Source organism: Equus caballus, chromosome 28 (genome assembly GCF_041296265.1).
Source record: "Equus caballus isolate H_3958 breed thoroughbred chromosome 28, TB-T2T, whole genome shotgun sequence".
Lineage (NCBI taxonomy): Eukaryota > Metazoa > Chordata > Mammalia > Perissodactyla > Equidae > Equus > Equus caballus.
Genome location: NC_091711.1, coordinates 26,269,885 through 26,294,688, shown reverse-complemented (window position 1 = coordinate 26,294,688; position 24,804 = coordinate 26,269,885). Strand labels below are relative to the sequence as shown.

Below are 24,804 nucleotides of genomic sequence, written 5' to 3'. Positions count from 1 at the left end.
TGTGCTTGTCCGTGAAGGGCTCAGTAGATATTAACTATTATTTTAATATTGTCCATGTAAATGGCGAACGCTGACAAAACACAGTAATTTTGTTTTAGTGTAGTTTATGCCGTACAGTTGGAATTATTTGCCCCCAAAATTCAGTGGGTTTTCCCCTTAGTTCAGAATCCTTTAGTGAATATTTAGCCTTTGTACAGACTTTGAGTTCCTACTATGTGCCAGGCTCTTTCAGTGTTGTAGTGGCACTCTTACCCCTCAGTCTGTGATTTGCTGGTTATGGCCTCGTTTTAGACAGGAGGAAAGAGGTCCGCAGGTGGCTTGCCCAGGGCTGCACAGCTGGCTTTCAACCTGAAAACTCTTTGCTTTTTCTACTTCATAAAGCTGCCTTTCAGAAGCTCAATATGTATTTTAGAAGTCTGACTTTTTTTGAACCATTTTCTCAGTGAAGTGAAACAAAATCTTACCATAGTCTATGTAGTGATAGTTGTGTTCAAAGTTGCTTTTTCTCTTCATGTTAAATATTAATCTTACCTTATTGAAAATAAAGTGGGCATAAGGTGATTAGTATTTTCTAATTATAAACGCCTTACCTTCGTTTTGTGAGAATTTGGAAAGTATAGAAAGTTCTAAAACAAAAACCAAAAATCACTAATCTCACCAATCAAAGAAAACAACTGTCAACTTTTTTGGTGTCCTATTTATTATAACACACGCACTTTTTTTTTTAAGCAGGATTTCTACATATGGTTTTTAAAAATTTTTCTTCACTTTATGTTGAGCAAATTCTCATATATTATTCTAAAATGTAGTTTAATGTCTCTGTATGATGCATTTTATATTCTGTATTATGCATATGTGATAATTTATTAATCATTCTACTGTTTCCATTTTCCCCCATTGTAGACAATATACTTTGAACATACTTATACATGAGTCTTTGAGTGTATCTCTGATTCTTTACAATAAATCCTTAGAAATGTAATTCCTGGGTTAAAAGACATTATTATTTTAAAGGCTTTTAAAAATATCTATTGCCATGTTAGCATATGGCTCAACAGAATATCCGTCAGAATCATTGGTTCTAATAAGAGGGAAATAACAGGGTTTATATTTTTTGAAGATGAGATAGATTACATTTTGAGCACATTTTGAGGAAACAGTCCCAAATTATTAATTAGGGTGAACAGTTTGGTAAGGCCTGAGTTCTACTCAGCATGTAACCCCAAAATTTCAGTGGTAAACAAACATCTAAAAAGTAGTTTATTAAATGACCAAGAAATATGTATTGAGGTGAATAAAGTGGACATGCGATCTCTGCCCTTACGGAACTTGAAAACCTCTTTGAGGAGAAGGGAACCGATACACATTTAGTGCCTGCCATGTTTTGTTAGGCTATTTCATGTAATTTACCTTATTTGAATCCTACAACACTTCAAAGTAGGTATTATTAGCCCCATTTTAGAGATGAGGAGACAGATTCAGAGGGGTTATTTTTGCTAAAGGCCATGTAAAGGTGAAATGTCTCCAGAGCCTCAGATTTTTCCTTTACACGATGCTGCCTCTCCTCACGATGTGTTTGAGTAGAGTCCAAATAAGCAGATATATGGAAGTACAAGTATAAATACAAGATGAAGGGGCATAGACTTTAGAAAGTTACTTTTGAAATTGATGAGCCCTTCCTTTTATTTTCTTTATTCCCATAATCTCAACATTTTATTTTTCTATGATTATGGTCAGAATCAGTCATGGACATATTCGATTTAAAGGGGGAGGTGGGAGCAAGATTTGAGTGCCTCTGTCTGGTAGAGCTTTTAGGCATATTTTGTCAAACCTAAGAGACGTGGTGTTTTGTTCAGTGAAGAAATTAAGACTCAAAATCTGTTAACTTCCTCAATCATACAGCCACTAAACCTAGATTAGAATCCAAGTCTTTTTGGTGATTCAAAGCCCATACTCTTTCTACCATTGTGGTTAGGAGCCAAGTATGCTCCACCTCTTGAGTGGGCATTGATGAATCACTGAATTTTAAACTAGGACAGAACCCTAGAGATATCTAATCTAAACCTCTAATTTCATAGATGATGAAAGCACAGTCGCACCATAAGTTAGAGAGAGACCCAGGATAGCCTCTGTCTTTCATTTGAATGCTTTTCTCATATTAAGCTACGTTCTTTATCTTCTGCTTTATTCTGCAAATGATTTGAAGTGACTTATAAGAAACAACACAAAAAGAATGAAGTAACAAAGGGTGAAGGGAAAGTAGTAGAACCAGATAGAAAATTAGAATACAGACATCTACACCATATTGCCTTATGCACTGGCTAGAGATGGGCTGCACATTTGTCTCTAAACTTACAGAGTCCGAGCAAAGAGAAATATGATTGGTTACATGATCCAGTTTCCATAATATTTTAAAAAAATTATTCAGGAAAGGGAGAGTCATTTCTATTATTCTGATTGGAGAGGAATTCCTCCCATGGTGTCAAGCCCATGTTGCCTGTAAAATGGACCCCAAGGAAAAGTTTAAGTGTCACTGCTTTAGTGGCAGGCAAAATCCCAGGGCAGTAAGAGTGAAGCAAGAAGGTAAAATTAGGAGGAAATATTAGGTTTTATATTATCAAAGTGGCCACTGCTCCTTCATGGAGACAGCCAGTTGCTTGGCCATGCAGGATGTCTCTGGACAGGCTTTATTGAAATATTATGCGTTAGAACAGTCCATCAGAGGGAGGTACTGAGGGCATTTATCTGCTGGTTCTGTCTTATCACCTGGCCCCCCCTGGTTTAAGCACCAGGAGGGAGTTAACTCCTCCACACCAAAAGTTGTGGCACCTGGGCTTAGCTGAGGACATCAGCTCCCAGGCCTTTCAGCTTAGTGAAATGGGAGGGGCCTCAGGTGTCAGCCTCAGGTGGAGGAACCTGGGACCAGATGGAGTAGTCAGTCACCAGAGAGGCAGGACCTGGGAGACGAGTGAGACTGCCCAGGTCTGAGTTGACACAAAATTTACTCATATACGTAAAGTTATATAAAAAGGACAGTATGTGAGATAGCAGAAGATATCATTGAAAACATTGTTATACTATATTGAATAGCACATGTTATATGATTGATTGCGAAGTAATTACAAAGGGGAAAAATAACTTTATAATGAAGAAGCCTGGCAGGCACCGCCTTAATCCAATGATCAAATGACCATCGTTAGCAATGGGCCAAATCTACTAGTGTGCCACTTGGTAAGATGCAATAAGAAGATGCATTTCTGTAATACTCTAACCAAAGACACATAATCTGAATCTAATAATCAGGAAATATCAGACAAACAAGACTGAGGAACATTTTACTAAATAACTGGTCTGTAACGTTCAAGAGTGTCCATGTCACAGAAGATCTCTGAGATAAATTGCTGAGAAAAGCATGGCACAGAGTAAGTTATATAATGTGCTAGTTCTGGATAAAAAAGAGAAAGGAAGATAAGAATCAATCCATCTGTTTGTATGTGCATCAATTTTCTGCAGGATTCCTAAGATTCTGAGAACACTGGTTACCTAAGGGTGTGGTAGGAACTGGGCTGAAAGCAGACAAAATAAGCTTTTCACATTGTATACATTTTTTTAAACTTTTTATTTAGGTGAAATTCAAGTAACTTAAAATTAACCGTTTTAAAGTCTACAATTCAGTATCATTTAGTACATTCACAATGTTGTTGCAACCACCGCCTCTATCTAGTTCCAAAACATTTTCATCACTTCAAAAGAAAATCCTGTACCCCTTAAGCAGTCACTCCCCTCATCCCCTGGCAACCACCAATCTGTTTTCTGTCGCTATGGATTTACCTATTTTGGATGTTTCATATAAATGGAATTATACAATATGTGACCTTTTGTGTCTGCTGTCTTTCACTTACTGTAATATTTTTCAAGGTTCATATAGCAGTAGTTCATTCCTTTTAATGGCCGAGTAATATTCCATTGTGTATATATGCCACATTTTACTTATCCATGCATCTGTTGATGGACATTTGAGTTGTTTCCACCGTTTGTCTATGGTGAATAGTGCTGCTGTGAACATTCATATACAAGTATTGTTTGAGTACCTGTTTTCAGTTCTTTTGGATATATTCATAAGAGGGCAATTATTGGGTCATAAGGTAATTCAGTGCTTAATCTTTTTGAGGAAATACCAAACTGTTTCCCACAATGCTTGCAGCATTTTACATTCCTACTAGCAATGCATGAGAGTTCCATCTTCTCCCCATTCTCATCAACACTTACTATTTTCCATTTTTAAAACGTTATTATAGCCATCCTAGTAATTGTAATAATAATAAACCATCTCATTGTGCTTTGGATTTGCGTTTCCCTGGTGACTAATGATGTGAAGCATCTTTTCGTGTGCTTATTGGCCTCTTGTATATGTTCTTTGGTGAAGTGTCTGTTCAAGTCCTATATACCTTTTTATATGTCCTGTTTTTGGAATCCTTGAATGTATTGCCTAATTACAAATTAAACTAGAAATTTTTAAATAAAAGGAAAAGTCATTTAACTCTTCTGGGTCTCATTTTCTTCATTTGTGCAATGAAGGGATTGGTCTAGATCAGGGTTTTCAACCTCAATACTATTATTTTGGGTCTGACAATTCTTATTGTGGGCGCTGTCCTGGGTATTGTAGGATGTATGTATTATAGCAGCATCCTTGGTCTCTACCAACTAGATGCTGGTTGCAACTCCCTCCACCCAAGCTGTGACAACCAAAAATGTCTCCAGACATTACCTAGTGTCCCCTGGGGGACACACTTGCCCCCTGTTGAAAACCACTGGGTTAGATCAATGGTTTATATACACAGGCTCTCAGACTTGGATCACTTTGCAGGTATTATTGAGGCTTTGCAAACTTTTTTTTTGTGAGGAAGATTGACCCTGAGCTGACGTGTCACCAATCTTCCTCTTTTTTTGCCTGAGGAAGATTGTCGCTGAGCTAACATCCATGCCAACCTTTCTCTGTTTTATGTGGGATGCTGCCACAGTGTGGCTTGACAAGTGGTGCTAGGTCTGCACCTGGGATCTGAACCTGGGAACCCACGGCAGCCAAAGCGGAGTGTGCGAACTCAACTGCTACGCCACTGGGCCAGCCCCGCAAACTATTTTTGTTATTAACAAACAAACAAAACAACTAACAAATTTATCTCTTTATCTAAGGGAGACTATGTAAGACTCATTAAAACCTCATGCTGCTTGGCTTTTGATTAGAATGAAAGTCAAAATATGAATACTAGTTGATTATCATGGATCAGAAGCTCTGATCAGCGTTACATATGTATCTGATTTATAAAAATGAAAAACAAATGATGTTTTTTAGTTTCATAAATCACCAAATCAATTGCGGGAGGGGAGGCTAGGTAGTAAAAGAAGTCTTTGCGGGTAAAAAGTCTAGGAACCCCTCAACCAGATGACCAGCATTAAATATTGACTTTAAACACAGTTTGGTTCTTTGCCATACTTCCACGGGGTGGCAGTGGTGAGTTTTGAGTAAAATTTCTAATCCACACACAGGCCCTTTGAAGTGAATATGTTCAACTGGGGACTTCACTGTTCTCAACACAAATGAGACAAACCAAAACCTCATGGGATTTCTCCCAGTCTGCTGTGCCCTACAATCTTTCCCCACCTCCCTCATCTCTCAAATGTTCCCATTGAGTCAAATTTTTAAAAATAAAGCTTGTTATTCTACCATTTCATCTGCTACCTTGTTGCCAGTAGTATCTCCCACCTCCCCTCCTCCAAAACCAAATGAAGATCTGGACATGCTTCTCTGCGGCTCGCCAACCTTTGTTGGTTCCCCTTACCAGCTGCCTAAAACAAACTCCTTGCCAAAGTTTCCTTCCAGCTTCATCTCTTTCTTTTCTGTCCCACAACCACAAAGTGTGCTTTTGAATCACAGGCCATGCTGTTCCACAACTCCATGTACTTAGACATGATATCTCTCCATCTAGAAATGACCTTCTCCTTTTGGCTCTCCCTGGAAAATTCCTCCTCCGTCTCATCTCCACGGTCCAGCTCAAATGGACACTTGAGATCTGAAGCTTTCTTTTACCTCCCCATCATTAGTTATTCTGTCACGTGAGCTCTACATCGCTTATCCTGTTTTAATGCTAACTATACTTTAGAGAAAAAAGATTTTGTTCATTAACTCGTTTATTGCTACTACTAGTCATTGCCTAGCATACACATAATAGATTCGCTAGTACATCATAGTAAATTTCTTGAATGAATAAATAATGAGCAACTGAATTGGTAGACATGGACTTTAAGAATTTGCACCAATTCAAACGTTCTGAAAATATATGTATAGTGAAGCCTAAAACAAAGGGAAGCAGGGTGCCTACCCTTCTCACTCAGAAGAATAGAATAAATTAAATAGTAGAGTATTATAATAGGAATCATTTGCTTTTATGGAGGCGGGGTGGTGTGAAAGAGTCTTTATAATTTTACCTATTACTAAATTTGCTAAGAACTTTGTGTTCTATTAATGTATCTTTTGAAACTACTACTAGATCTAAGAATTTCTATTCACAGTAATTCAAAGTGAAACTGATAATTTCCTTTTAATCTATAGTCTAGCTAGCCTTCTTGTTACTGAACTGGCCCCCTTTTATGTAAGTTTTTTTTTTTTTAACTACAGTAAAGGGATCCCAATTGCTTAAGAAGCATTTGTTGGCTGTACCATTAATTTGGCACTTATTGTCTACAGCTCTGAGAATTGTTATCTTCATTTGTGTGTATAATAATCCCCCAACTTCACTGTAAGATATTTGAGAGCGGTGAACGTTTAGATGTTTTTGTATTTCTGTAGTAATCTAATTTATTGTCCTACACGTTTGTCGTTTACTTGTTTTTTTCCCTTTTGCATTCTGAGACCATCGCTCAATATATTAAAGATAAGTCCCTATGTCTTTATTAATAGAAATTTATTTTTCACTCACATAAAGTCCAAAACAAGTATTCCTGATCAGCATGTGGCTCTTTGCCAAGTGGTGGGCCAGGAACCAAGGTTCCTTCTCCTACACACAGATTCCAAGGTCACCTGCTCATCTCCATGAAGTCAGAAAGGGAAAGAGCATGGAGGATCATCCATGGGAGATTTCTGGGGGCCAGGCCTAATGCAGCACACATCATTTTTCACATTCTCTTGGCTAGAACACGGTCACATGACCTCACCTAATTCCAGTGAAGGCTGGGAAATGTAGTCTGGCAGTGCACAGGAGGAAAAGGAAATGTGAACACAGAGTGGTCTCTGCCACACTGACAGAAACTACTCTAACAATTAGGTTACTTTTTATAATTTTACCGGCCTTCTTATATGCCATCTGTTTTCATTCATTCTATTTTCTGTTATATATTGATACTGTTATCAAGCTTTATTACACCTTTCTTTATCCTGGAGTATTTATCAACTATAATTCCAATGCTGAAATAAGTTCTGTTAACATTTTGCTTTGTTCTCTCTATGTATAAGTTTGTATGTATTTTAATATAGTTGGAATAATATATAAAATTTTTATCCTATTTTTTACTTATTACTTTACGTTATAACAAATATTTTCTCATTTTTAGGAATGTTTCAGTAGCAATATATTTAATGGCTACATAGTATTTATCATATACTTAGATTGTTGGACATTTAAGTTGTTTCTTGATTTGTTACTATTTGAAATATCAATCTAGGAATATTTTATTTATGTATGTATATTTCTTTCCTATACGTCTATATATCTCCGTATGAGTCTTTCTGTAACGTGGATGTCTCTGTTCTACTAGAGGTGGTTTACTGTAGTGTATGGACTCTGGAGCAGGCACTGCCTGAGTTCAAATTCTGACTCTTTCACCTCCTAGCTGTGGAAGTGACTGTGGACTTTCTCACTCTGAGTTCTTCATTTCTGAAGTAGGGCCAACGATACTCTACCTGCTAGGGTTTGGGAGGACTAAATTAGTTAATATATCAAAAGACATCTTTTCTTCCTTGAAAATTTCATTCATTTATTTAACAAATATGTATGGTGTCACCACGTGCCAGTCATTATTCTAGAGGCTGTAGGTGCAGCAGTTCCAAAAGGAAGGGACAATCTAGAGAGGGGGGAAACATAACAGAAAGCAAAGAGATAATTATAGCCACTATGTGCTGAAAGGAAATGAACTGGGCAAGGAGATAGAGAAATGGTGGGGTGGAAATTGAAACCAACTTAGATCAGGAAGATCTTCTTTGCCTAAATTTGTCTAAGGACCAGTTTGCCAAATGATAAATATGCTAAAAACTGCCAAATACCTAAAACAGGTTTTTCAGATTGGTCACTGCAATGATTTCACTGTCATTGATGGGCAAGGGTAGAGGAAAAGCTCCAGTGTGCAAAAACAGAGAAGACAGTAAACGCTTTTTAATGGGAAATTCACCCTCAAAGAGTTCCTGATATAAAATACACTCAAAATTGATAATCAACTGAGCAGAACTGATAAATCCTTGGAAGAAAATAGCTGTGGCAAAATGACTGCAGTGACTTGTATATAATGAAAATTTCAAAAGAAATCAGTAATTCAGCAAATGTGTGTTTAGTGAATTGGCCTCCTGGAAGTCAGAGAAGGCTTTTCTGAGGAGGTGACATTTAATCTGAGACCGAAAACATGAGAAGGTGTAGAAAGCTCCTCTATTCTTGATGTTAGACTACTCATAAAGTATATATGACATATCATGTACTTTACTGTAGTATTTGTGTCCACACATTTGATATCCTACTATAAACTGCAAGGTAAAGAAAAGTGTATAATTGTTTACTGATCCATGTTGACTGAATGTGGTGAAACAAACGAGTGTCTGCTGGACCATCCCTGTGGCTCTCTCTGGGCTGCTTGGCAACAAGCTTGCTGGGCTTGGTGGCTCCCTTGCCCTCTACAGGGGCTGCAAGCGTTAGTGGTGCTGGGCAGCTGGTGTTCCCAGCACTGGTATGTAACTCCCCTGAGCAGCTGGCACCCAAACTCAGACCAGTTTTCCTTCACATGCAAGGCTCTCCTCACAAGGAGGGGGAGGTGAGGATGCTCTTCTGGAGTACAACCCATGAAGTATGTAGACATGCCAAGCCCACGCATGCCTGTCCACGGGATGCCAGTCCCGCTGCTGACCCTTCTGCCTGCAGATTCTTGCCTGCAGTGTGGCCCAAGCCCTCCACTCAATTGGATGACTCCCAAGGTAGTATTTCACTTTGCCAATAGTGAGTGAAGGAATAAACAAATTGATGAAAATAATGATCAGACTCAGCTCTGATCTAGATTATCACATAGACATGCTATGGTAGAGAATTATAGATGAGGAAAGCAATAAAACCTTGACATTGCAGTCTTAGTACTTGTTTCTCTTCTTCCAAATAGGGAGCTCCACTGAAGATGCTACATTTGCTGAGCATAAGGTATCATTGCTCTCTATAGTCTTAATTTAGATGTCCATGATGCTTTCAGAGAATGAAAACCTCACCAATGGTGACCAGGTATGTGGCCTTTCTTTTTTCTTCCATCTATAATAAATTAATTGAGTATGCTTTTTTTAGCCATTGGGAAATGAATTAGTTACTTTCATAGAGGGGAAGTTACTGTTTTTGTTTTGAAATAATTTCAAACTCATAGAAATGTTGTAAGCATAATACAACAAACTTTGTTTTTCCTGAATCATTTGCTGGTAAGTTGCCAATATGATGCTCCATCACACCCAAATACTTGAGTGTGTATTTCCTACAAACAAGGACAGAGAAGAATATTAGTAGTCCAAAGTCCAGTATATAGTAGTACATATTTTGAGGGTAGCCATTTTTGGGGGTTTTTTTGGATATGAATGGGTTTTGCCCATTCATATCCCAGGGAATTAGAAATTCCACCATTCAAAAGTAATTGTTTTGGATTAAAGCAGGCATGGTAAAAACTTTTATTTATTTAGGGCAACTCATTAATAGAAAAAGATTAAATTTAGAGTGATACCAAGTTTTAAAAATCTAGTTTTAGAAAAATATTTTGAGAGAAAGAAAAAATATTATAAATCAGTTCAGCTCTTAAGATTGTGGAACATAAAATAAATATTAAGGAGGGCTGGCCCGGTGGCGCAGTGGTTGGGTGCACACATTCTACTTTGGCGGCCCAGGGTTCTCCGGTTCAGATCCTGGGTGTGGACATGGCATCGCTTGGCACACCATGCTGTGGCAGGTGTCCACGTATAAAGTAGAGGAAGATGGGCACGGATTTCAGCTCAGGGCCAGTCTTCCTCAGCAAAAAGAGGAGGATTGGCAGCAGTTAGCTCAGGGCTAATCTTCCTCAAAAAAAAAAATATTGAGGAATATATTGATATCTGTCATGGTCAGTCATTTCCTTCCTTTCTCCCGTCTTTTCTCTTCCCTTTTCTTCTCGTCCCTTCTTTTTCTTTCACTTCTCCCCTTTTCATTCCCCTTCTTCATTAAATATCTATTTATCACTGACTATGTTATAGGCCCTGGGGATACATTGATTAATAAATAGAGGTGTGGTCACTGCCCACTTGGACCTAGCAGAAGCCAATTAACAGAGAAGGAAGAAAAAATGCTTTCAAGACAAAGACAAGAAGACAGAGTAGAAAAAACAGCAAACAAAGAGGGACTAAGCAACATCTCTTGTTTATTTCTTCTGACCTCTGTCCCACTTAAGTCCTTGTATAATTTTTCCTTGCTGTGTGCTATCTTCTTTCAGCATCTCATAAAACCCATTGCAATAATCATCAAAAGGTTCTACTGATATTATAGCAAGTTAACCATTTATTTTATAATATTTTTCAAGGCGATCCTCAAAAACCTCTAGGAAAAGAGAAAATAGTAACTTTACAATGGAGAAAGCTGGCAAACACTACCTTAACCAAGTGATGAAGGTTAACATGACCAGTGATGTCCTGTGGATCGCGTGTTTAATCTGCCAGATGTCTATTCTCTCTGTTGCCAGTTAATGATGAACTGGCCGTCTTTAAAATCAAAGGATGTTTTGTGCACGAAGGGACTTCTGGAAGTCATGGATTTCTCTTGAATGTTATTCGCTTTCCCCTTAAACCTACTCCTCATCTACTCCTGCTCTCTGCTGAGCACACTGTCTTTTCCACTTTGAGTTTGATTGAGTGAGTTTGCCCAACTGGTCAGGGCCACTTCCATCACCACCCTGTTTAACAGAAGTTGTTTTAAAACTGTTTTTATTAAAGTTATGGAATATTTCAAACATACAGAAAAGTGCAGAAAATAATATGGCAACATGAAACACACTCCAACTCTGATTTAACCATTTTGCCATTTTGCCATATTTACTCCCCCCACCCACCCCATACTCTTTCACACATAGAAGTTCCACACCCCCATCCCATTTTACACCTCCTGACCAAAATGCCAGTACTCCCCTTTTGAGAGAGACTGCAGGCTTCATATCTAAAACTGAAATTGGCTATGCCCATCTTCAACTTTTCTAGACCATGTCCGTCTTCAAAGCAGATTTGTGTTAGTTAGGGTCCTTCAGAGGAACAGAACCAAGAGGTTCTGTATATGTATATATACACACACACACATGGAAATCATATCATATATATAGAGAGAGACAGAGACAGAGACAGACAGAGATAGAGAGAGACAGAGAGAGATTTTGTGGAACTGGCTCACAAGATTGTGGGGGCTCACAAATCCGAAATCTGTGGGGCTATCTGGCAAGCTAGAGATTTAGGTAAAAGTTGATGTTGCAGTCTTAAGCCTGAAATCTACAGGGCAGGCCAGCAAACTGGAAATATTGGCAGGGCAGATTTGAGGCAGAATTGCTTCTTTGAGAAACCTGAGTCTTTGCTCTTAAGGCCTTCAACTGATTGGGTGAAGCCCACCCCCATTATATAGAGTAATCTGGTCCACTTAAAGTCTACTGATTTAAATGTTAATCACATCTAAAAAAATGCCTTCATAGCAACATCTAGACTCATGTTTGACCAAGCAACTGGACACCATAACCTAGCCAAGATGACACATCAAATTAGCCATCACAGGGTTGTACCAATCTATGCTCCTACCAGCCCTGTTTGAGAGTTCCCGTTGCTTCACTGCATTAACAAACTCTTATAATTTTGCCACTCTGATTAAGGTGAATTGGCATCTCATTTAATGTGTATTTCCCTGGCTATTAGAAAATTGAGCATCTTTTTGTATGTTTATTGGTGTGAGTTTTCTCTTTAGTTAATTGCCTGTTTAAATCCTTTGTCCAGAATGGATAGAGAAGATGTGGTATATCTACACAATGGAGTACTACTCAGCCTTAAGAAATGATGAAATCTGGCCATTTGTGACAACATGGATGGACCTTGAAGGTATTATGCCCAGTGAAATAAGTCAGAGGGAGAAAGTCAAATACCGTATGATCTCACTCATAAGTAGAAGAGAAAAACAGTGACAAACACACACATAGAGACAGAGATTGGATTGGTGGTTACCAGAGGGGAAGGGGGAGGAAAGAGGCTGAAAGGGGTGATTAGGCACATGAGTGTGGTGATGGATTGTAATTAGTCTTTGGGTGGTGAACATGATGTAATCTACACAGAAATCAAAATATAATGGTGTACACCTGAAATGTATATAATGTTAGAAACAAATGCTGCCACAATAAAATACATATATATAAGAAAAAAATATATATTTAAAAAATCCTTTGTCCAATTTTTTATTGGCTATTTTACTTTTTCTCATTGATTCCTTTATAGTTCTGAATAAAAATACTTTGTAGGTTATACACATTGCAACTTCCTTCTTCTAAGCCAATGTTTCTCACCCTTGGCTACAATAGAGTCGCTCTGGGAGCTTTCAAAACCGTAGGCACCCCAGCTGCAACTTCATCCGCTTAAACTCACAATCTCTGGGAATGAGACCTAAGAATCAGTACTTGTATAAAGCTCCAGCGCCGGTTCCGTGGCCGGTTCCGTGGCCGAGTGGTTAAGTTCCCGTGCTCTGCTGCGGTGGCCCAGGATTCGGATCCTGGGCGCGGACGTGGCACGGCTCATCAGGCTACGTTGAGGCGGCGTCCCACATCCCACAGCTAGAAGGACCCGCAACTAAGATATACAACTGTGTATGTACAGGGGGGATTTGGGGAGATAAAGCAGAAAAAAAAAAAGATTAGCATCAGTTGTTAACCCAGGTGCCAATCCTTGAAAAAAATAATAAAGAAAAGATTGGCAACAGTTGTTAGCCCAGGTGCCAACCTTTAAAAAAAAAATAAGAAAGCTCCCCAAGTGCTGACTGTGTGCTTCCGAGAGACGCCGTCTCAGACTGGGGCCTGACCTTTGATTTTGCTTATAGTATCTTCTGCCATACAGAAAGTATTAATTTTAATATTTTCAATCCATTAATCTTTTTCTTTATAGTTTCTTCTTTTTCTTTTAAAGATTGGCACCTGTGCTAACATCTGTTGCCAATCTTTTCTTTTCTTCATCTTCTTCTCCTCCCCAAAGCCCTCCCATACATAGTTGTATATTCTAGTTGTGAGAGCCTCTGGTTGTGCTGTGTGGGACGCCACCTCAGCATGGCCTGATGAGCAGTGCCATGTCCGTGCCCGGGATCCGAACCAGTGAAACCCTGGGCCGCTGGAGCAGAGCAGGCAAACTTAACCACTTGGCCATAGGGCCGGCCCCATACTTGTTTTGTTTAAATTTTTGCTTTACCCAATGTCATTAAGATATTTTCCTATATTTTCTTCTCCTCATCTCTTTTATAAATTAAAGTACTTACAATGTTGCAACAAGGATTTCTCTACATATATGACTAAAACTCTTATTTTAACACATTATCAGTGTCTTTTTTTCCAATTTTCAGTTACAGAACTAGGGGTAATTTTAGTAGAAGTTGTGTAAGATATTTATTTTTACGATGTGGCTATATTATAGGTGAGAAAGAAACTTTTTTTTGCTGAGGAAGATTCGTCCTGACCTAACATCTGTTGCCAATCTTCTTCTTTTTATATATGGGTGGCCACAGCATGGCCACTCACAAGTGACGTAGGTCTGTGCTGGGAGTGGACCAAACTTAACCACTAGGCCACTGGGGCTGGCTTGAGAAAGAACTTTTGATTCTAATAATTGTGTTCCAATTTTAGAGCTTGATTTTCATTTATATTGATATCAAAACTTCTGAAGGGCTATGGCTTTGCTGATATTCTCTAATCCAGCTTCAGCAAAGTTATTAATAATATGTGCTTTTCCAATAGAAATGTTTTAATTAGCATTGACTACATTGGGGAAGAGAGACTATTGATAAAAATACTTTGAAAGTTGAAATAGTAGATAAGTGAAGCGACTACTACTGACTCCAACTTGAACACAGGTGAGATATATAAATGTAAAGTAGTGGGAAGGTGGGTTGGAAAAAGCCTAGGTTGAAGTTGGAGTCCATATTTGATAGACTTGCTTAATAGAACACTATTAGTGGACAACTGCATTTACCTTCCTTTGTGACTAATACCAGAAAAAGAAAATAAATCTTTACTGCTGTCTTCAGTGTTTTTTGGAGCATGTCGCTTCTGTTTTGTTTTCCTTTCTTTTCTGTGTAGCCCATGTGATTGCAAGTTTTATTACTTTCTGTGTTTGTCCAGATTTCTTTGCTGCCTCTTATGTTTGTCAAGACTTTTGGTGGTATGTAACTGAAACCTAAGTCAAATGAGCTAAGCCAAAAAACCCAGTTATAGGTTTTGTTTTCATTTTTATTGCAGCAGTATGCATGTAGGTGAGGAAACTATTGTTTGGAATTGTTCATTAGTAGATGAAAGAAATTTGGAAGCAAGTCAAGAGAGAACAAAATACGATTTTACAAGAGGAAACTAAAGTTGTCTGCCTTATTAATGTCATTTTATCAGGTGCACAGTGTCTTTTTGGCCTTCCTAGAAGTACCGAAGTACTTTCTCTAAAGAAGGACTCTCAATGATTTAAAGCTCTCAGTCTTAGCACTTGATTTTTTTAAATTGTGATAAAATATACATAACATAAAATTTACCACGTTAACTATTTTTGAGTGTATAGTTTATTGGCAATAAGCACACTCACATTGTTGTACAACCATCACCACTATTCCATCTCCAGAACTTTTTTTTTTTTTTTTTGGTGGTTACATAGATATGTATATTTACTAAAATTCATCACATCCAAATAGTTAGAAGTAGGACAGACCACATTTTCTGATCATTATATCTGAACAATAGTACTTGTTGTTGATTACAAAATGAAAAAAGCAAATATTTATCCCTCCTAGAAAATTTAAATGCAACAAAAATTTTTTTTTTTTCAGTTGTACATTTTTGTTAGTCATGTTGTGGGTACACCACTTCCCCCTCCGTACCCTCCCCCCACACCCCCTTTTCCCTGGTAACCACCGATCAGATCTCCTTCTCAATATACTAATTTCCACCCATGAGTGGAGTCATATAGAGTTCGTCTTTCTCTGACTGACTTATTTCGCTTAACATAATGCCCTCGAGGTCCATCCACGTTGTTGTGAATGGGCCAATTTCGTCTTTTTTTATGGCTGAGTAGTATTCCATTGTGTATATATACCACATCTTCTTTATCCAATCATCAGTTTCTGGGCGTGTAGGCTGGTTCCACATCTTGGCTATTGTAAATAATGCTGCGATGAACATAGGGGTGCAACGGACTCTTGAGATATCTGATATCAGGTTCTTAGGATAGATACCCAGTAATGGGATGGCTGGGTCATAGGGTATTTCTATTTTTAACTTTTTGAGAAATCTCCATACTGTTTTCCATAGTGGCTGTACCAGTTTGCATTCCCACCAACAGTGTATGAGGGTTCCTCTTTCTCCACAACCTCTCCAACATTTGTCGTTCTTGGTTTTGGATGTTTTTGCCAATCTAACGGGGGTAAGGTGATATCTTAGTGTAGTTTTGATTTGCATTTCCCTGATGATTAGCGATGATGAACATCTTTTCATGTGTCTATTGGCCATATTCATATCTTCTTTTGAGAAATGTCTGTTCATGTCCTCTGCCCATTTTTTGATCGGGTTGTTTGTTTTTTTGTTGTTAAGCAGTGTGAGTTCTTTGTATATTATGGAGATTAACCCTTTGTCGGATAAGTGGCTTGTAAATATTTTTTCCCAATTAGTGAGCTGTTTTTTTGTTTCAATCCTGTTTTCCCTTGCCTTGAAGAAGCTCTTTAGTCTGATGAAGTCCCATTTGTTTATTCTTTCTATTGTTTCCCTCAACTGAGGAGTTACAGTGTCCGAAAAGATTCTTTTGAAACTGATGTCAAAGAGTGTACTGCCTATATTCTCTTCCAAAAGACTTATTGTCTCAGGCCTAATCTTTAGGTCTTTGATCCATTTTGAGTTTATTTTGGTGTGTGGTGAAAAAGAATGGTCAATTTTCAATCTTTTGCATGTGGCTGTCCAGTTTTCCCAGCACCGTTTGTTGAAGAGACTTTCTTTTCTCCATTGTAGGCCCTCTGCTCCTTTGTCGAAGATTAGCTGTCCATAGATGTGTGGTTTTATCTCTGGGCTTTCAATTCTGTTCCATTGATCTGTGGACCTGTTTTTGTACCAGTACCATGCTGTTTTGATCACTGTAGCTTTGTAGTATGTTTTGAAATCGGGGATTGTGATTCCGCCGGCTTTGTTTTTCTTGCTCAGGATTGCTTTAGCAATTCGCGGTCTTTTGTTCCCCCATATGAATTTTAGGATTGTTTGCTCAATTTCTGTGAAGAATGTTCTTGGGATTCTGATTGGGATAGCATTGAATCTGTATATTGCTTTAGGTAGTATAGACATTTTAACTATGTTTATTCTTCCAATCCATGTGCAAGGAGTGTTTTTCCATCTCTTTATGTCATCGCCTATTTCTTTCAAGAAAGTCTTGTAGTTTTCATTGTATAGATCCTTCACTTCCTTGGTTAAGTTTATCCCAAGGTATTTTATTCTTTTCGTTGCGATTGTGAATGGGATAGAGTTCTTGAGTTCTTTTTCTGTTAGTTTATTGTTAGTGTATAGAAATGCTACTGATTTATGCACGTTAATTTTATACCCTGCTACTTTGCTGTAGTTGTTGATTATTTCTAATAGTTTTTCTGTGGATTCTTTGGGGTTTTCTATGTATAAGATCATGTCATCTGCAAACAACGAGAGTTTTACTTCTTCGTTACCTATTTGGATTCCTTTTATTTCTTTTTCCTGCCGAATTGCTCTGGCCAGCACCTCCAGTACTATGTTGAATAGGAGTGGTGAAAGTGGGCACCCTTGTCTTGTTCCTGTCCTCAGAGGGATGGCTTTCAGCTTTTGTCCATTGAGTATGTCATCTCCAGAACTTTTTGTTTTTCCTGAGGATGATTAGCCCTGAACTAACATCTGTTGCCAATCTTCCTCTTTCTTTGCTTGAGGAACATAAGCCCTGAGCTAACATCTGTGCCAGTCTTCCTCCATTTTATATATGGGTCACTGCCACAGCATGGCTGACTGGTGGTGTAGGTCCACCCCCAGGATTGGAATCTGTGAACCCGAGCCCCCGAAGTGGAACACGCCAAACTTAACCACTATGCCATGGGGCCAGCGCCTCCAGAAGTTTTTAACTACTGATGTTTTGGATCAGATAATTCTCTGTTGGGGTGGTGGGGGTGGGGTCTGTCCTGTACATTGTAGGATGTTTTGCAGCATCCCTGGCCTCTGCCCATTAGATGCCAGTAGCACCCCTCCCCCAAGCCCTGCTGTTGTGACAACCAAAAATGTCTCTAGACGTTGTCAAATGTCCCCTGGGAGGCAAAGTTCCCCTAGTTGAGAAGCACTGATTGAAGGGGGAAGAATTTTCATTGTAAGTTGTGTCATTTTAACTGTGAAGAAATAACTTTGGGAAAATGCATTATGGGCATTCATTAATATCAGACACAGAACTATTTGTAACTTGACTATGTATCAGATCAGTTGTGCTTTCAATAGTAAACAAATAGAGCACTTAATTACCACAACAGTGATAACATAATCACTCTGATTGGCATTGCTTCAGAATAGCTAAGACTAATCAGAAATGGTCTAGATTGGAAATGACAGCTTTACATGCATGACTGAATGTGTATGGGTGAAAAATTGTTGTAGTATAAGGTTAAGAAGTCTATTTTAGTTTTTTATGATAATTACTGCATATTTTATAGAGTGACATCAACTGGCTTACAGGAAAATAGCCATTCTGTGTTATTCTCAGACAGAAGGAGTATCCTCTGTTAAAAAATATATAGTATCTTATTTGATCTTGTTGACTAATATATACTGTAGTTACAATGAACAAGACAATATAGACAAATATTTGAGAGACATATTAATTGTATGCCAGGAAACGTGAAATTTCCCAAAGCCAAATATGATTCTACATCCATTTCTATCCAGTGCCTAAAAGGAGAAACTTTGAGGAGCGCTTTAACTTTTAAGGTACTGAAGAACGTTTCTATGTGTTTTAGAAGTAATGTGGGCTGATAATTAAGGGACTGTGGAAATGAAGCACTTAATGTTAGTCACAATGTTCCAAATAGCTGATATTTGTCCTTAGGTGAGAGAACCACTTAAGATAGAAAGAGTCAGGTTTATTCCAAACCAAATTAGTTCTATTATTTATTTCTAGCAATTATCAGGTTTTATTATTTATAGTTGCTGAAATTCTGAAAACAAAAATTTTTAAATATTACCCTTGGTACCAGTGATATTTGGTTAAGTCCCTTGACTCCTCCAGGCCTTAGTTTTGCATTAGTCAAATTAAGGCGTTGAAATAGATCATCTTAAGGACCTGTCCAACTTTAATTGGTTATTATTCTCTGGTAGATTAAATTAATAACTGGAAAAAATGAAGATTAAAATAAAAACTATCCCTTGAGTTGTAACTATGGTTTCAATTACAGGAGATTGATCCTTTATTTTCCCAAATAAAGGATATAACAGCCTTTCAGTTTAAGTAACAATACATTTCTTATATATTAAACTGTTCAGTTTTCCATGTATGTTGAGAATGTTAGGCAGTAAAATATAATTATTTTAAAACCATACAACGTAAAATGAGATTTTGCAGTGATGCTGTTCACACTAATATCTTGATTCTCAAAGTATTGCAGAGCAATTAGCAATGTGATAAATTAAGAAGGGGAACTAACACTGGTTCTGTTTCTGTCCAATTATAGATAACAGGTTAGATTGTAGTATTGACAGTACAAAAGATAAAATTTATCAGCAGAAAATATTTTTATGCATAATTCATTTATCCGTTATTATTTAGATTTAATAAAAGTTTTCTTCTCTCTAAAGGGAACATATTATGATTGGGAAAAGTTTACATTGTTCTTGGATCTATATAATAATAATATATTTAGGCCAGCAGCAGCAGCATTGTTATGACTGCCATTTATTGAGCACTTATGTGCCAACACTTGTCTTATATTATCTCATTTAATCCTTACAGCAATTCTGTGAAGTAGGTATTGTTAACTACAGTTGCTAAGTAACTCCTTCAAAGTCCCATAAGGAATAGGCCACAGAGGCAGTATCTGTCTTTCTCCAAACTTTGCCCCTTACCAAACTGTAAGAACCTCGGGGAAGACAAACAAACCATCTTAATTCTTAATTCCACACATAGTTAATAGCTTCAGTAAGACAGTGAATTCCTATACTGCAGACTGAGTGTGAATTATTTTGACATATGTGACTCGACTTAATTATCCATACACATGACTTTCTGTATAGTATCAGATTCATCTGTCAGTCTCTCAATTAGGTTTTGGTGAGTGGTCAAAATTAAGTTCACTCTTATATCAGAATGTCTGCTATGGTTTATTTCATTCTCTGTCTTTAAGCAGACATAGGGCCTACGGAAAGCTCCTACGGCTTTAAATTAGAGGAAGACTTTCTTAGCTTCTTACAAACCTACCCCATCTTTTGAATGGTAGTCCTTCATAGGCTTGCTTAAAGAATAGACGTTTTCCCACGGCCCCCTGCTGATTCTAAATGAACAGATTCTCAGCCCCCTGCTGACTGGTGAATATATTGCTTCTCCTCATCTTTACCCTTTACTGACAGCCTTCATAATAACTTGCTTAGAAGACAAACGGCACGGCAGAATCTCTGACAACTCATTAAGGAAGAATACAGTAGATTTCTGCCAAATATCACTGCCATTTTAATGTGAACTAACAGCAGTTTTTGTCATGATGCAAGAAGGAAAGGATGCTGCTGAGAACTATTGCCTTCTGTCAAAAGCAGCATAATGTCTCTTTGCATTGTTTTTAAAGAGGGGTTTAATGAAGAAGTCAATGTATAGATTATCTATAGAATTTTGCCTTTGCACATGCTGTTCCCTCTGCATGGAATGCCTTTCTCTCCATTTTCTGCCTACCTTTCCAGAGCCAGCCCTAATGGTACATTCAATATGAGCCTTTCCCTGTCTCTCATAGCATCACTCCTTCCTCTGGGCTCTGACAACACTTTTTTCTACCTCTGTTGTAGCAATTAACATGTTGCAGTATAGCATGTGTAATTATTTGTCTTCTTGACTCAACTAGAAGCTTCTTGAACACAGGGACCACAGCGTATTCATCCTCGAATCCCCTGCACCCGGCACAGTGCCCGGCACAGAGTAGGTGCTGGGTTACTGATTGTTAAATGACTTCCCTACCATAGTATGAGTTTTTTCCTGTTGGAGTCCAAACCTACTTAGAGTATAATGATTGCGGTCATGGAATCTATGGACAAGTCCCAGCTCTCCTTTCTCTTTTCCTCTTTCTAGAGAGAAATATGTCAAAATGTTAATAGTGGCTGTCTCTGGGTGATAAGATTATGGCTTATTTTCATATTTTTCTGTGTTTTCCAAACATTCGGAAATCAGTATATATATTACTTATGTATTCGCAAAAGACACTTAAAGAAAAAATCTCTTTCAGTTTATTTCCGAACAGGGAAACTGAGGCCAAGAACATTACATAGGCAGTTCATGGCCTTAAGTTGGAATAAGGAAACCTGCATTGGCTCAACCAATTTTTGCTATGAGGTAAGAGCCACAAAATCACAATGATCCCTCTAGTTCTCATCTGAAATAAGGAAACTGAGCCACAAACCATCTCACTTCATCTTGTTCTCTTCTTGTATAAAGGTAAAGATTATTAGAGTTGGGTAAAAGATCACTAAGAATTGATCACTGGGGCCCAGCTCACCTTATATGGTAAAATGAATTTTTTGGTGACTCAGCACAAGTTGATAATGAAAGATAATTACTCTAGTGATAAAGGACAACTTAGTTAATATGTGAGGATAAAGTATATGGCAATGAGTGAAACATTTGAATTTGTAATTGGAACATGGATGCTATATATTTGATGTTTTAAAATTTCCTTTGATTCTATAGTAGGATTTAAAAAAAAAACTGTCTGGGAGAAGGCTCCTTTTGGTTTCCCAACTCACAGCAAATTAGAAAGAAGAGATATGCAGTTCAATTTGAGTCAAAAAATATTTTTGGATTACCTACTTTGAATCTTTTACTAGGCCGCAAATAGAAATGCTTAATTACCTTGTTAAGGACATAAGCTACTTTTAAAGAGACTTATACAATTAGGTTTTAACTAATAGATAACTGTTTTACTACAGTGTTAATCACTCTAGAGTGGACAAGACATTTTATTCATCTTTAAACTATAAGTGACTTGCCTGGTGCTGACCACATAGTAAATACAACAATAATTATGTCCTTCCCAACTAGGATATAAGCTTTATGAGAGCAAAACCTTTTTCTTATTTCATTGTAATAAGGTCGTTACCAAATCTTGGAACACTGTGTGACACAATGGAGGTGTTTAACCTTTTTCAAAAATTAATCATGATAATAGTAGATGACATTTATCAATATGCTGAACATTGTGCTATCCCTTAAATGAATTATTACATTTAATCCTCACAATAACTCCATGAGATAATGTTAGCATCTCCATTTTACATTTAGAGAGATTAGGTAACTTATTCAAGGTCATGTAGCAGGAAAATAGTTTAGCCAGAATTTGACCCAGGTCTGTATGACTCCAGAGTTGGGTCTCTTTACTATGCTGATCTCTAAACTCAATAAATATTCCTTGGTTAAATAAATGAGTAAACTTTCATTTGCATATATTTGTATTTATTTCATCACTTTTCTTAGAAGAGGATTTCTGATTTTACAAACACCTTCCTTTGAAAAGGAACAACTACAAGGGCCTATGAGATTTATTTGACCATATTTCAAAGATGCACCATTGTTTTATGTATCAATTATGTGTCATTATAATTATAGATATCATTTATGTATCGAGTTATGTCATTATAATTGTAAACACCATCGATTGTTGATAAAATCCTAATTTTAGAGACATTAAAATACATGCTTTAGAAAAGGTAATACATATAAATGTGCGCATACATGTGTTTTCTGTATTACAACGTGAGGGTTTTTTCCGTAAATTCTGAGGCTATACAATGCAGTGGTGAAGCATGCAGACAGACTTTGAAGCCAGTCTGCCTGGTTTCAAATCCCAGTCTGCTTCTTCTTTGCTTGCAACTCTGGGAGAATTTCTTAATTTTTCTGATTTTAGATACTTCGTATATAAGATGGGGATAGTAATATTTTCCTCTGGGTCGCTCAAGTATACTTCATTAGACCTAGCTAAGCATTTTTAGTTTGATTTCCAGAACCTTTTGCAAAAGATCAATCATATCCTTTGCTTAAACTATCTATCAGAGGAACTGAGCCCATATTTCTGCCTGTATTTTATTTTCAAAGACTATCTTTTAGTTCAAAGACTTTTTTTCTTTTTTTGCTGAGAAAGATTTGCCCTGACCTAACATCTGTTGCTAATCTTCCTCTATTTTGTATGTGAGCCACTGCCACAGCATGGCCTCTGATGAGTAGTGTAGGTCTGGGCCCAGGAACCAAACTCCAGCTGCTGAAGCAGAGAGCACCGAGAGTACCAAGCTTAACCACTACTCCACAGAGCCAGCCCCTTCAAAGACTGTTCATTATCTTCAGGAGGTCTCCAGCCCTGTGATGCCCTGAAAACAGCCATCCTCTCAGGTTATTGACACTAACCGAGCTCACAGTGAGAACATGGTATAAATGAGACACATCTCCACGCAGTCACTTCCCACTATCAGCCAGTTAATTTTGCATGAAGAAAACCTCCAATGCATAACTATAGCCTGTACTTCTCATTCCTACCAGCCAGGCAGGTGCTTGCTCTATATCTCTTTGCAACCGGAAGATATATATTCATTAATATTTTCTTGATCTCTCACTCTCTCCTCCTCCACCTTCCCAGTTAGTCTTTGTGCAAATAAACCTCTTAGCTCTATTCAGGTAGCAAATGAACAGAACTCATTTTCGTCAGATGAGGTTCATGGGCTGAGTGGATCTATTTGGAATGTGCTAGGCTATTTGTTAACTAAGGCGAGCTATAATGAATTTTGGGGGTTAGCAAAAGTGACGTCTTTTGCTCTAAGACTAGGAAATGTTTTCTGAAGTTCAGGAAATATCAGGTATGGGTTTTGTTTGTTTGAGTTAGTTGTGCGCAAAACTCATGACTAAGAAAGAATAAAGAGGTTAACAAAGATTAACTTTGGACAGAGGATGTAAGAATGACTCTGTTCTTTTTTGTATTCTTCTAGATTTAAAACATTTCCCCTGGGAAAAGAAGTCTAAATTTCTCCTCTTTGAAAAGGTCAGAAACCACTTACCTAAAAGTTATTTTATCATCTTAATACAATGGTTTTCAACCCTGGCTGCTGGTTAAATCACCTGGGAACATTTTATTTTTTTAATGCCACACCTAGAGACAAACACAGAGATTCAAATTTAATTGTTCTGAGGTGGGACCTGGGCATTGTTCGTGTTTAAAAGTGGCCCCAGGTGATTCTAATTAGCAGCCAGGCATGAAAGTTGTTGAGCTAAAAGTGCTACCGTATCTAAATCTCTCTCCTGTCTCTTAGTAAGCTCCTCGGGAAAGGAGCTAATTCTAATACTGTTTCATTTTATTCCTTATGGAGCATTCGATTAATGTTTGCTGTTTGAAGATAAGAAGGAAAAGACACGATCTGTGATCTGAACTTTATAATCCAATGATGTAACTGTAATCAGTCAGAGACTCAATTAGTTTATTTTGGGGCATTATATCTCAGTGCCACACATACATCTTATCATCAGCCTTGAGCTGCATTTCAATGCCTATCTCTGCTACAGGAACTGGAAATTTTACATCAATGACTGGACTAATAGAGCATGCTCTAGGACACTTATCAGTCTGTTCAAAGAACAGGTGATTGGCCATATGCCAAGGGAATCTGCTGCCCTCTGGAGGATATTGTGCTGTTACAGATGAAAAGAGCATTTCCCTATATTCCACAGCATGTGAGAAGTTACAAAACAAAACAAAATGAAACAAAACAAAAAGGTTTCATCATCAAGCCATTTGGAAAATGCTACACCATCTTTCTGTAAGGAAGTAACAATGCAAATTAGCACAATCAAGACTGAAAATTTGTATAAAAAAGAAATTTGTTTCCCAAATAATTGGACCATTTTCTCCTCCACCTAATGCCTGTTAATATTTGGGGAACTAAATTATACAAATAATATTTTGTATGAATAATCTACAAATGACATTTGAGATTTGGAAAAAGTAAAGGGGAAAAACTTGATGATTTCTTAAGTAAGCTATAAAAAGGAAAAGACTGATAAAGTAGATGCATTAG

The 24,804-nt window shown here is 37.6% G+C and overlaps 2 protein-coding genes across 6 annotated transcripts in view; one reads left to right on the top strand and one right to left on the bottom strand.

Annotated features, from left to right (window-relative positions):
- Window positions 1–24,804, top strand: part of NTN4 (netrin 4) — a 170,207-nt gene that overhangs the window by 927 nt on the left and 144,476 nt on the right. For 3 of the 5 annotated variants that reach the window (XM_070254509.1, XM_070254511.1, XM_070254508.1), the window contains exons 2-3: window positions 9,412–9,527; window positions 12,281–12,382. The gene's annotated coding sequence lies outside the window, so the exon portion shown is untranslated. The remainder of the gene's footprint in view (window positions 1–9,411; window positions 9,528–12,280; window positions 12,383–24,804) is intronic. The other 2 variants (XM_070254512.1, XM_023631829.2) reach the window with 1 other exon arrangement.
- Window positions 1–24,804, bottom strand: part of SNRPF (small nuclear ribonucleoprotein polypeptide F) — a 56,682-nt gene that overhangs the window by 7,537 nt on the left and 24,341 nt on the right. The window lies entirely within an intron of this gene.